This window comes from Pygoscelis adeliae, unplaced genomic scaffold (assembly GCF_000699105.1).
Source record: "Pygoscelis adeliae isolate BGI_AS28 unplaced genomic scaffold, ASM69910v1 Scaffold590, whole genome shotgun sequence".
Taxonomy (NCBI): domain Eukaryota; kingdom Metazoa; phylum Chordata; class Aves; order Sphenisciformes; family Spheniscidae; genus Pygoscelis; species Pygoscelis adeliae.
Genome location: NW_008823962.1, coordinates 112,661 through 120,904, shown reverse-complemented (window position 1 = coordinate 120,904; position 8,244 = coordinate 112,661). Strand labels below are relative to the sequence as shown.

The 8,244-nt window shown below is 47.5% G+C and overlaps 1 long non-coding RNA gene across 1 annotated transcript; it reads right to left on the bottom strand.

Annotated features, from left to right (window-relative positions):
- Window positions 1–2,992: 2,992 nt before the first annotated feature.
- On the bottom strand, window positions 2,993–6,887 carry LOC103916304. Its single transcript, XR_663577.1, has 3 exons — window positions 6,787–6,887; window positions 5,104–5,189; window positions 2,993–3,068 (listed from the first exon to the last, which is right to left on the bottom strand). It is a non-coding gene; the product is annotated as an uncharacterized LOC103916304 (long non-coding RNA).
- Between the last annotated feature and the right edge of the window lie 1,357 nt (window positions 6,888–8,244).

The following is an 8,244-nucleotide window of genomic DNA, read 5'->3' as shown; positions in this document are numbered from 1 at the left end:
TTGCTCCAGAGAAGCACTTGAGAACAGAGTTAAATCTCCATACCCGCTGCTCCTGAGGAAACTTCTTCAGGGGTGCTGAAACAAACTGAACCGATGGCTTTTCCCGCATGGAGCTGCCATGTCCTTCGAGCCCTGCAGCCTACCGATAATGCTGGGTGAAAGCCTGCTCCAACCACGGCCCCAGGAGTGTTGTCTTCTGCATCATACATTTCTGAATTTGCTGGTTTTTTTCCAACAACCCTCTTCAGTGCTTTTGGCTGGGCTTAAGAGGATAAATCTGTTGAATGCGGTTGTGCCAAGGCCATGCTGGAATTTCCCAGTGGCATCGTAGCACATGTCGTCCTCTGCCCACGCGTCTCCTCAGCATGAAAATGAAATCCGGGCTGCCGCTGCTCCAGTGTTACAGGATGCTCTGTCCCCTCCTGACAGCGTACCAGAGCACCGCTTTCCTTCCAGCCTTACCCAGCCTGAAAGCAAACAGGTGAGTGCTGAAGATGGGAGAAAGAAGAAAGGGTGTTCAGTCCTTCCCTTGCCCTTTCTTCTATCTCCCTTGGGCGGCAGCAAGTATCGCAACAGTCCCCGGCAAAGGCTTCCCGCCTTGCCGTTTTGAGGGCGTGGACTTTGAAGAAGTTACTCTTCTCAACCTCCTGTCTTCCCCCTAACAGGCTTTTAGCACTGCTAGAAACCCAAATGCTCTCTTCCCCCCACCCTGTAAATTTCCTTTTAGCAGAATTAAAGGACTAAGCATTTATCTGGAGCATTATCTGTTTGGTTTGGCTGTAGCAGTCTGGAAATTCTGCAAAAAACACTGCATACAGTCATGGAAAAAACAGTGTATGTGGGGTTTTGCGTGCCACTCCCTGCAGTGAGCTGTAGCCGTCTCAGCTCACAGAAGCTAGGGGAGGATGTGTCCACAACTTAGAGGTAATCAAAGATAGTCATATTGATATAACTAAATCAATATAGCTTATGTCAACACAACTTTTGTATGGAGGCAACATCTGTGTAATCAAATTCTCAATGACTGGCGTTAGGTTTCAGTGGAATTTCTGTACAATGCAGAACTTCTTTTCTAGTGCAGTGAGTTTAAATGAGTCTCCCCCTGTTTCCCGGATAACCACAGGCACTAAGAACAGGGGGAGGGACAGTAACCAGCAGCCTGGGAGGGAATGACAGACAGAATGACAGGGTCAACAAGCAAAGGGCCTGGGTGATGTGACGGGAAGGGATCACAAAATCAACAAAACGGCTTAAGTGGTGTCACTTCCAACATCTACATGTGAGCAAAGAAGTGCTTATAAGGCACCGTCATGGAGAAATCCCCAAAACCATTTCTAGGAAGTCAACGTGCCGGGGTGCCGCTCTGAAGTGCCTGTGCAGTCATGCCAGCAGTACGGGGAATAAACACAAGGAGCTGGAGACCTGCGTGCAGCTACAGGGCTATCACCTGGCTGGGATCATGCAGACGTGGTGGGATGGCTCCCATGACCAGACTGCTGCAATGGGGGAATACAGGCTCTTCAGGAAGGAGCTCATCTGGGGATGGGTGAGCCTTGTGTTTGCAGGTCCTGGTCCTCATTGGGGGAGTTCAACTGTCCTGAGAGCTGTTGGAGGGATAGCGCAGCAGGGCACAAGCAATCCAGGAGGTTCCTGGAGATCATCAATGATACCTGCTAGGGGTGAGGCCAAGGAGGAACTAGTTTATATTTCCATGTTTAGTCAGTGCAGCAATGTTCTCTGGGAGTGCAGAAAAAGAAACCCCAAACACAAACCCCTTACCTCCAAGCTGTTACTACCACTGCTTCCAAACATGCACTGCGTGAATGCAGCTATGCTGGCAAAAAAGTCCTGTTTTGGGGTTCTTTTTTCTAGTTAACATTAGCAACAGACAACTTCTGGTTGAAGATGTTACACCTTCATCAGTTTGTTGTCTCCTAATAGGTGGGGTTATTTTCCCCACCTCTCTTCTGGCAGAGCAGCATGTGTGACCGCTGCCCAGTCTGCAGCCATGCAAAATCAGTCACTAGCTCAAACCACCTCCTTCTGCGGCTTACACTAAGGCTGTTTGCCTCCCAGATACAGATATGCTGGTGGAAAGCTTACAGCCCTAAATTCACACCACCTTCTCGTGCATTTTGGAGGTGAATGTTACCAGCAGTGAAGTTGAGAAATGATCACTAAAATTGCTATCAGGCAAAATCAGCTACCCTAATTTAGACAAGTTATGTACATGATTTAAGCCATATCAGTTGCTTTTGCCTGCAATGATTTAGCAAACATTTGGGCATCAGCAAATCAATGGGGCTGATAATCAGCAGGTATGGCTTGGGATGAGAACTTCACTCCTCATCTGCTGGATCTGACAGCGGTGTGATATGCTGTTTAAGATGCCTGACTCTGCACTCCAGTAGGTGGGAAGAGCTGTTGGGTTTCTGTACCAGCGGCCTGCTGGAAGAAGGATCACAGCAAACAGCTTCAGCTGTATTTAAGAGAGGTACAGCTGAGTCTTTAAGGTTTTCATGGACAGGCTGTAGTGAACTGCCACGTCTGTCCTCACCTTTCCATTCCAACTCTCTGCCAAAAGCCATCATCTGCCCGGCAGTGCCAAGAGAAAGGTGCGTGTGCTTTTGCTTTGGCCACCTCCATGCAAAGCCTGGCTTTGTAGCCTCGACCAGCAGTGAAGTGAGTCTGAGCTGTGGCACTGTGAACTGCAGCAGCTAAGGTAAAGGGGGTCAATGAGAGGCAACAACTACTTCAACTGCTATAGCACAATTTCCTCGAGCCATCGGATGAGGGACAATTTTCTTCTACAAAAAAAATCACCGTTGGGAGTCGTGCTGCAGTGGCTGTCCTGCGGGACGGACGAGCAATAGGGCAAAGACCACACGGCTGGACACAGCGTAACTCGCATGCTGACCAGGTAAGCTGGGGTGGAATTATTCTGAAAACCAGACCGTGGGAGGACAACTACTTTCTATCTGCCTACCTTGTGAATGTTTTCAATGTTTCAGGTCACTTCTTCCATCCTGAACTGGGACAAAAAGTTGAAGTCTTCTGAAGTTTGGAACCTGAATGTTAAACAGAAAGGTTCAGCTTGTTCATATGGGAAGTTCAACATGCTCACGACTGTGCGCATTTTAAAGTTCTGTAAATTTTTTACTACAGTGAGTTTATGTTTAAAAACACAGAAAAATATTAAGAAGCCCTGTGGATTATTAACGTTTCAGACTGAATTACAGGTGCATGGGTCTTGCACCACACTCCGACGACAGTCAACCATCATCAGCAACTTCTCTGCTTGTCTTGTCTCACAGCACACAGAATGGTATCTGGACCCCATGTAATCAAGTGATAGAGCATCTTTCCGTGTTGCTATCTGTTACTCTGGTTACACATTCATCCCTCCCCTGGTTACAACACAGTTTAAACGGGGAGGACAGACAGGGCACAGCCTTGTTCTGCTTTGGGCTAGATCTGCCCGGTAAACATTGTGACACCATTGCAATAAGGTCCCTTGGCGTGGGAATGGGGAAACAAGCCTGCTGTTCTCGTCCTACAGCAGCAAGAGAAAAGATATAATTCTTTTGCTTATTGAAGTTCTGGAGATGCAATTGGTTTTTTTTCTGAGCTGCTGGAAACAACTCTTCTACATGTAGCTTCTGTATGCATCTCATTTTGGAGCAAATGGCTTTCCATCAAATTCTTTTTCAAAAGTGAAATTACCTGTGGGCATAAATAGCATTGCAATTTGGTTTTAGCTTTAATGTTCAGACGCTATAGGCAAGACCTCCAAAGAGAGGTGATCTCTAGCATCAAACTAAATTATTACATAGGCTAGAAATTCTAATTCTCCACAGCCTTTCAGGCTTCATAAATGCGTATGCCACATACTATACTTTGCACGTTGTGTAAAACAACGGACAGCCTTTGCCTATTCTGCAGTGTTTCAAAAGCCACTAATGTGTAGGTTTTAATGACTATTAAAAAAATAAAAAGGCGTTTGTGCCTATGACAGACAGGGCAAATACTGCTTGCTCCCGTTTTATTTACGAGAACAAAACTGCAGAAGAGTCATGTTATTACAGCCTGAGGCAGATGAAGGTCAGTTATCAGCTGGTGTGTTCTGGCGAAGACTCCTTAGCTTTGGTGAAGCTATGTTGATTTGTGAGAGCTGAGAGTTGGATATGAATCTAGAACTTAATTTGGTGTGGGATTTTAGTGTGTGTGTGTGTCTTCTTTTATTGTGTGTGGGTTTGTTTTTGTTTTGGGTTTGGGTTTCCCCCCCCCCGCGAGACACCTACACCTATTTGCTGTAGACCTTTTCACATGAGCAGAAAGATGCTGCAAGTCCTTGGTGGGAAAGATGACATAACCTGTTTAGGTTTAGAAATGATTACGCTACAGACAGACTCCTCTGTCTCCCTTCCTTCCTTGTGACTGCATATTTACCAGCATATTTTCTCAGTGCATTCATTTTCCTCTTGTTGCGCTTCATGTGGAAATTTCTGAACTAGTGTATTGCCCCCCCCCCCCCCGAGTCAATGTTCTGAGGTGCAACTACATCTCGGGTTGAGTCACTTGCTCCCAGTGACTCTGGAGTTGGAAATTTGTGAGCGTTATCGGAGGAATGCTAGCCCAGAATAGCTTACAGATCCAATGCCAGGGCTGGATGGGAAGGGTGATAAAAGTGAAAAGTTGTGTAAACTGTCTTGGGTCATTTAGGTGGGCAGATATGACTTGTTCCATATGGGGAAAGATTAAGCTGAAGAAGAAACTTACTGCCACTCTCTCTCTGTGTCCACAGCTCTATGAAGATACGATTCTTTGCTTGAGATAGGAAAGAACTTGCAAATGGAATTTCTTCTGTTTCACCAGAAAGCAGAGTGATGTTCTGTAGGTCACAGGAAACCTGTGGCCGAGGTGAAGAACAGACCTCTCAGCAGCAGCCAGCCTGTGCCTCACCGACAAACTAACCCCTGTCAGGAAGAAGAGTGCTGTCTGTACACCAGCGTTTCTAACCACAGTCGGGTGATTTGACATGCACAAGCCTGAAGTACCACGGCCCCAGTCTGCATTTATCCTGGGCCTTGTCAAGGCACTTACCCTATCGCTCTTGTCTTGTGAGGGACGCCTCTGTCCTCGATGGCATCTTCCTCCACCTTAGTCTTCTGCTGCAGCATGTTAAATGCCTGCAAATGTCAAGGCAGGGTAGAAACATGAAGGAATCAGAGAATCATTTAGGTTGGAAAAGACCCTTAAGATCATCGAGTCCAACCGTTAACCCAGCACTGCCAAGTCCACCACCGAACCGTGTCCCTAAGCGCCACGTCTACGTGTCTTTTAAACACCTCCAGGAGTGTGTCTACACTCAGGAAAAGGTAACTTATATCGCAGTAGTCAACAAGCTGTAATGTCCCAGGCATAGACAACCAAGATGCTGCTGTCCTACTGTAAGTGATCCAAGCAGACCGTTAACGCGAGGTTTTATCAAAATCATGCATGTATCTGCATTTTCAACTCGCTGCAATATCTGGGTATCCTCACCATAAAATTTACCAACAGGAACAAAATGGATTCTGCAGAGTTTTTGGTCCTCCCTTCGAGGTCGAGCCTGTGTTATCAACACATCTCCCCCTCTCCCACAATCTCGCGTCACAAGCACAATTTAAAGGTAACGTCAAACTTTGATTGTTAAGAGTGACTCTATAATGGAAAGGCATCTTCAAAGGGGAAGGTTTTTTAGCATTTCTTGAATACTCCGCATTTGCCCGGTATCTTCTGGGCTCTGTAACCAAAAGCTCTTCCCCAGCTCCCACACTTCGTGACCTGCTTTTTGTAAGGGCAGCAGATGTGACAGTTCTTCAAACCTGTGTCAAACTATAACTTTATACTAGTACTTGACAATTTATTTTATTTGGATAATCTATATTAACACTCTAATGTGGCCTGATCATTTAGACAACACATTTCAATTGTTAGGTCTGCTTTACAGAGCCAAACACCCAGGCACTATGCTTGCTTATCTGCCCTTTACTGTAAAATACACAGCTTTGCTTTGGATGTTGATCTTGGCAGGAAGCACGCCACAGGGCATGGCTTCTTCTGCAGGGCTATGTTGCTGGGCGTCAGATGAGAAACTGGCCTTTATTCCCTTTGAAGTCCCAGAGACTGAAAATGTCTATGCTGGCAGTAGATACTATTATACTTTTCTTCACTTGCCTCTCTCCTCCCTGTAGCCAACAAATGCAGGACTAAGACATGTATTTAATGCTTTTTTTCCCTCCCCTCCCCATGCACCAGTATACATAACTCATGCTGGTTGCAGTTTTCATGGCATGAAAATTCAGTAAGATCAGTCACGAGCTGGTGACTGGAACAACTGATACCTGCAAAGACTTTCCAGTCTTTCCTGGCCTAGCCAGCCACTGCTAAAATTCACCCCAGGCGAGCGATTCTGTACTGTGTTAATATTTCCTGGAGTTTCCTGGGCCACCCTGCTCTTCATGCCTTAGAAAATGAGAACCCTGAGACTCCAGTCGAGTTAATTGCTAGTAAATACAGACCCAGCAAAGGCGATACCTGACAAAGAGTGCAGTCACTCTGGTGCATTCGCTAGTTCAAGCTTAACAACTCCATGTTTGTTTATAAAGGGCTGGGCTGGGCTATCACAAATCAGTAATAAGGGTTCTTGTAGTTACGCCAAGGTATAAGCTGATCCCCTGCAGGCAGTGAGAACGGTCCCTCTCCTTCCCGTGGCAGAGTTGCCCGAGGACCATCTGCACCTACCTTTGCTCTTGTCTGGTTCTTCACCGGTGACGTGGTCCCCTTTGGTCCCAGAGCCAATGGGAGTTTTGCAAACACCGTGGCATCTACCTTGGTACTGATGCAACCTCAGTTTGATAAAGGACACCGGGAGCACAAAAAAGCAGCTTGCCTAAGGTAATTTGTTGGCTCGGGGCATCGCCAAAAATAGAACTGGTTACTCCTGCCAGTTCAGTTAACCTTTGGGCTGTGCCATTGAATCTTTTCTTGGTTCGCTGAGAACTTCATGCCCCTCGTCAGCACAGCAGGTACTGGCTAACGACCAAGGCATGACTGGAGTAAGAGGGTTAGCGGTCTGCTAAGTTTACAGATCTCCCTGACTTTCCGGATGCCATTTGTATCCTCGCTCTTCAGAATAAATCTGCCATCTGAATCGAAACGGAGCCATCCAAGGGATTTGGACAGGATGCAGAGAGGAGCAGATGAGATAGCTGGGGCAGGGAGGGGAGTGCAGTGGAGCTGCAAGGGAAGGCTCAGACTGCAAGACATGGCAAACAGCCAAGAAAGCAAGAACTCTTGGGTGCCTGGACCTGCAGATAGCACGGTGCAGGGCTCCTGGGGCTGACTTGGCGGTCACCGTCTCACTGTGCTGTTGCTGTTTTGCAGCTGCAGTATCCTCGGTGCTGTTCTGTCCTCTGGACCTGCTGCTGCTCCAGCTGCGGCCCTGACCTTCTGGCAGGAGCTTCTCCCATGACATATTCCTCAGGTTTGCTCATCAACTAAATGGTGTGAACCATACCCTCCCCACCCCGTGTGAGTGGGGAATATCTGTGGGGGGAGGGAGAGAAGAATTTGCAGGGGAAAAAAAATGTTAGGAATTCTTGGTCTGCACTAGCAAAATTCATTTGACGGATACAGCTGTTTTGCTAACAGGATAAACAAAATTCTGGCTTTTCTGCAACTTTATCAGCTAGAAACAACTGAGAACAGATGATCTACCAGACCATAACCTTAAAAAAAAAATAAATTAAAAAATGTGCCATGGGACTTCAGTTTAAATAAGCAAGACCCAGGGAGGGCAGGAGATGGTGGAGCTGGCACCAGGCCGCGGCTTCTGCCCCAGGTCTGCTAGCGATGTTCCCGCTGCCGCCACGGCCGGGACCTCCCGATGCTCGTGCCTATACCGCTGGTCAGCACAGGTCCAGCCCGTTTCCTTCGCTTGTGCTGATGGGAAAACAACAGCGTGGGGCTGGTTTTTTCGGGGCCAGCCTCCTCCTCCGCTGCAGCACCTCAGCTGGGAGTAACCATCGCCCCGTTTCTCTTCCTCTCGCTTTTATTTCTCCTTGCTGGGCTGAGGAGGCCACATGGCAGCCTGCTTCATGCAGGAACACCTCACGCTCGCAGCTGCTTATCAATCTCTGAGGTGCGGCCGCGCTCGCCGGTTTCGGGGTGACTGTGAGGCAACCCGCGCCTCTCCCACCG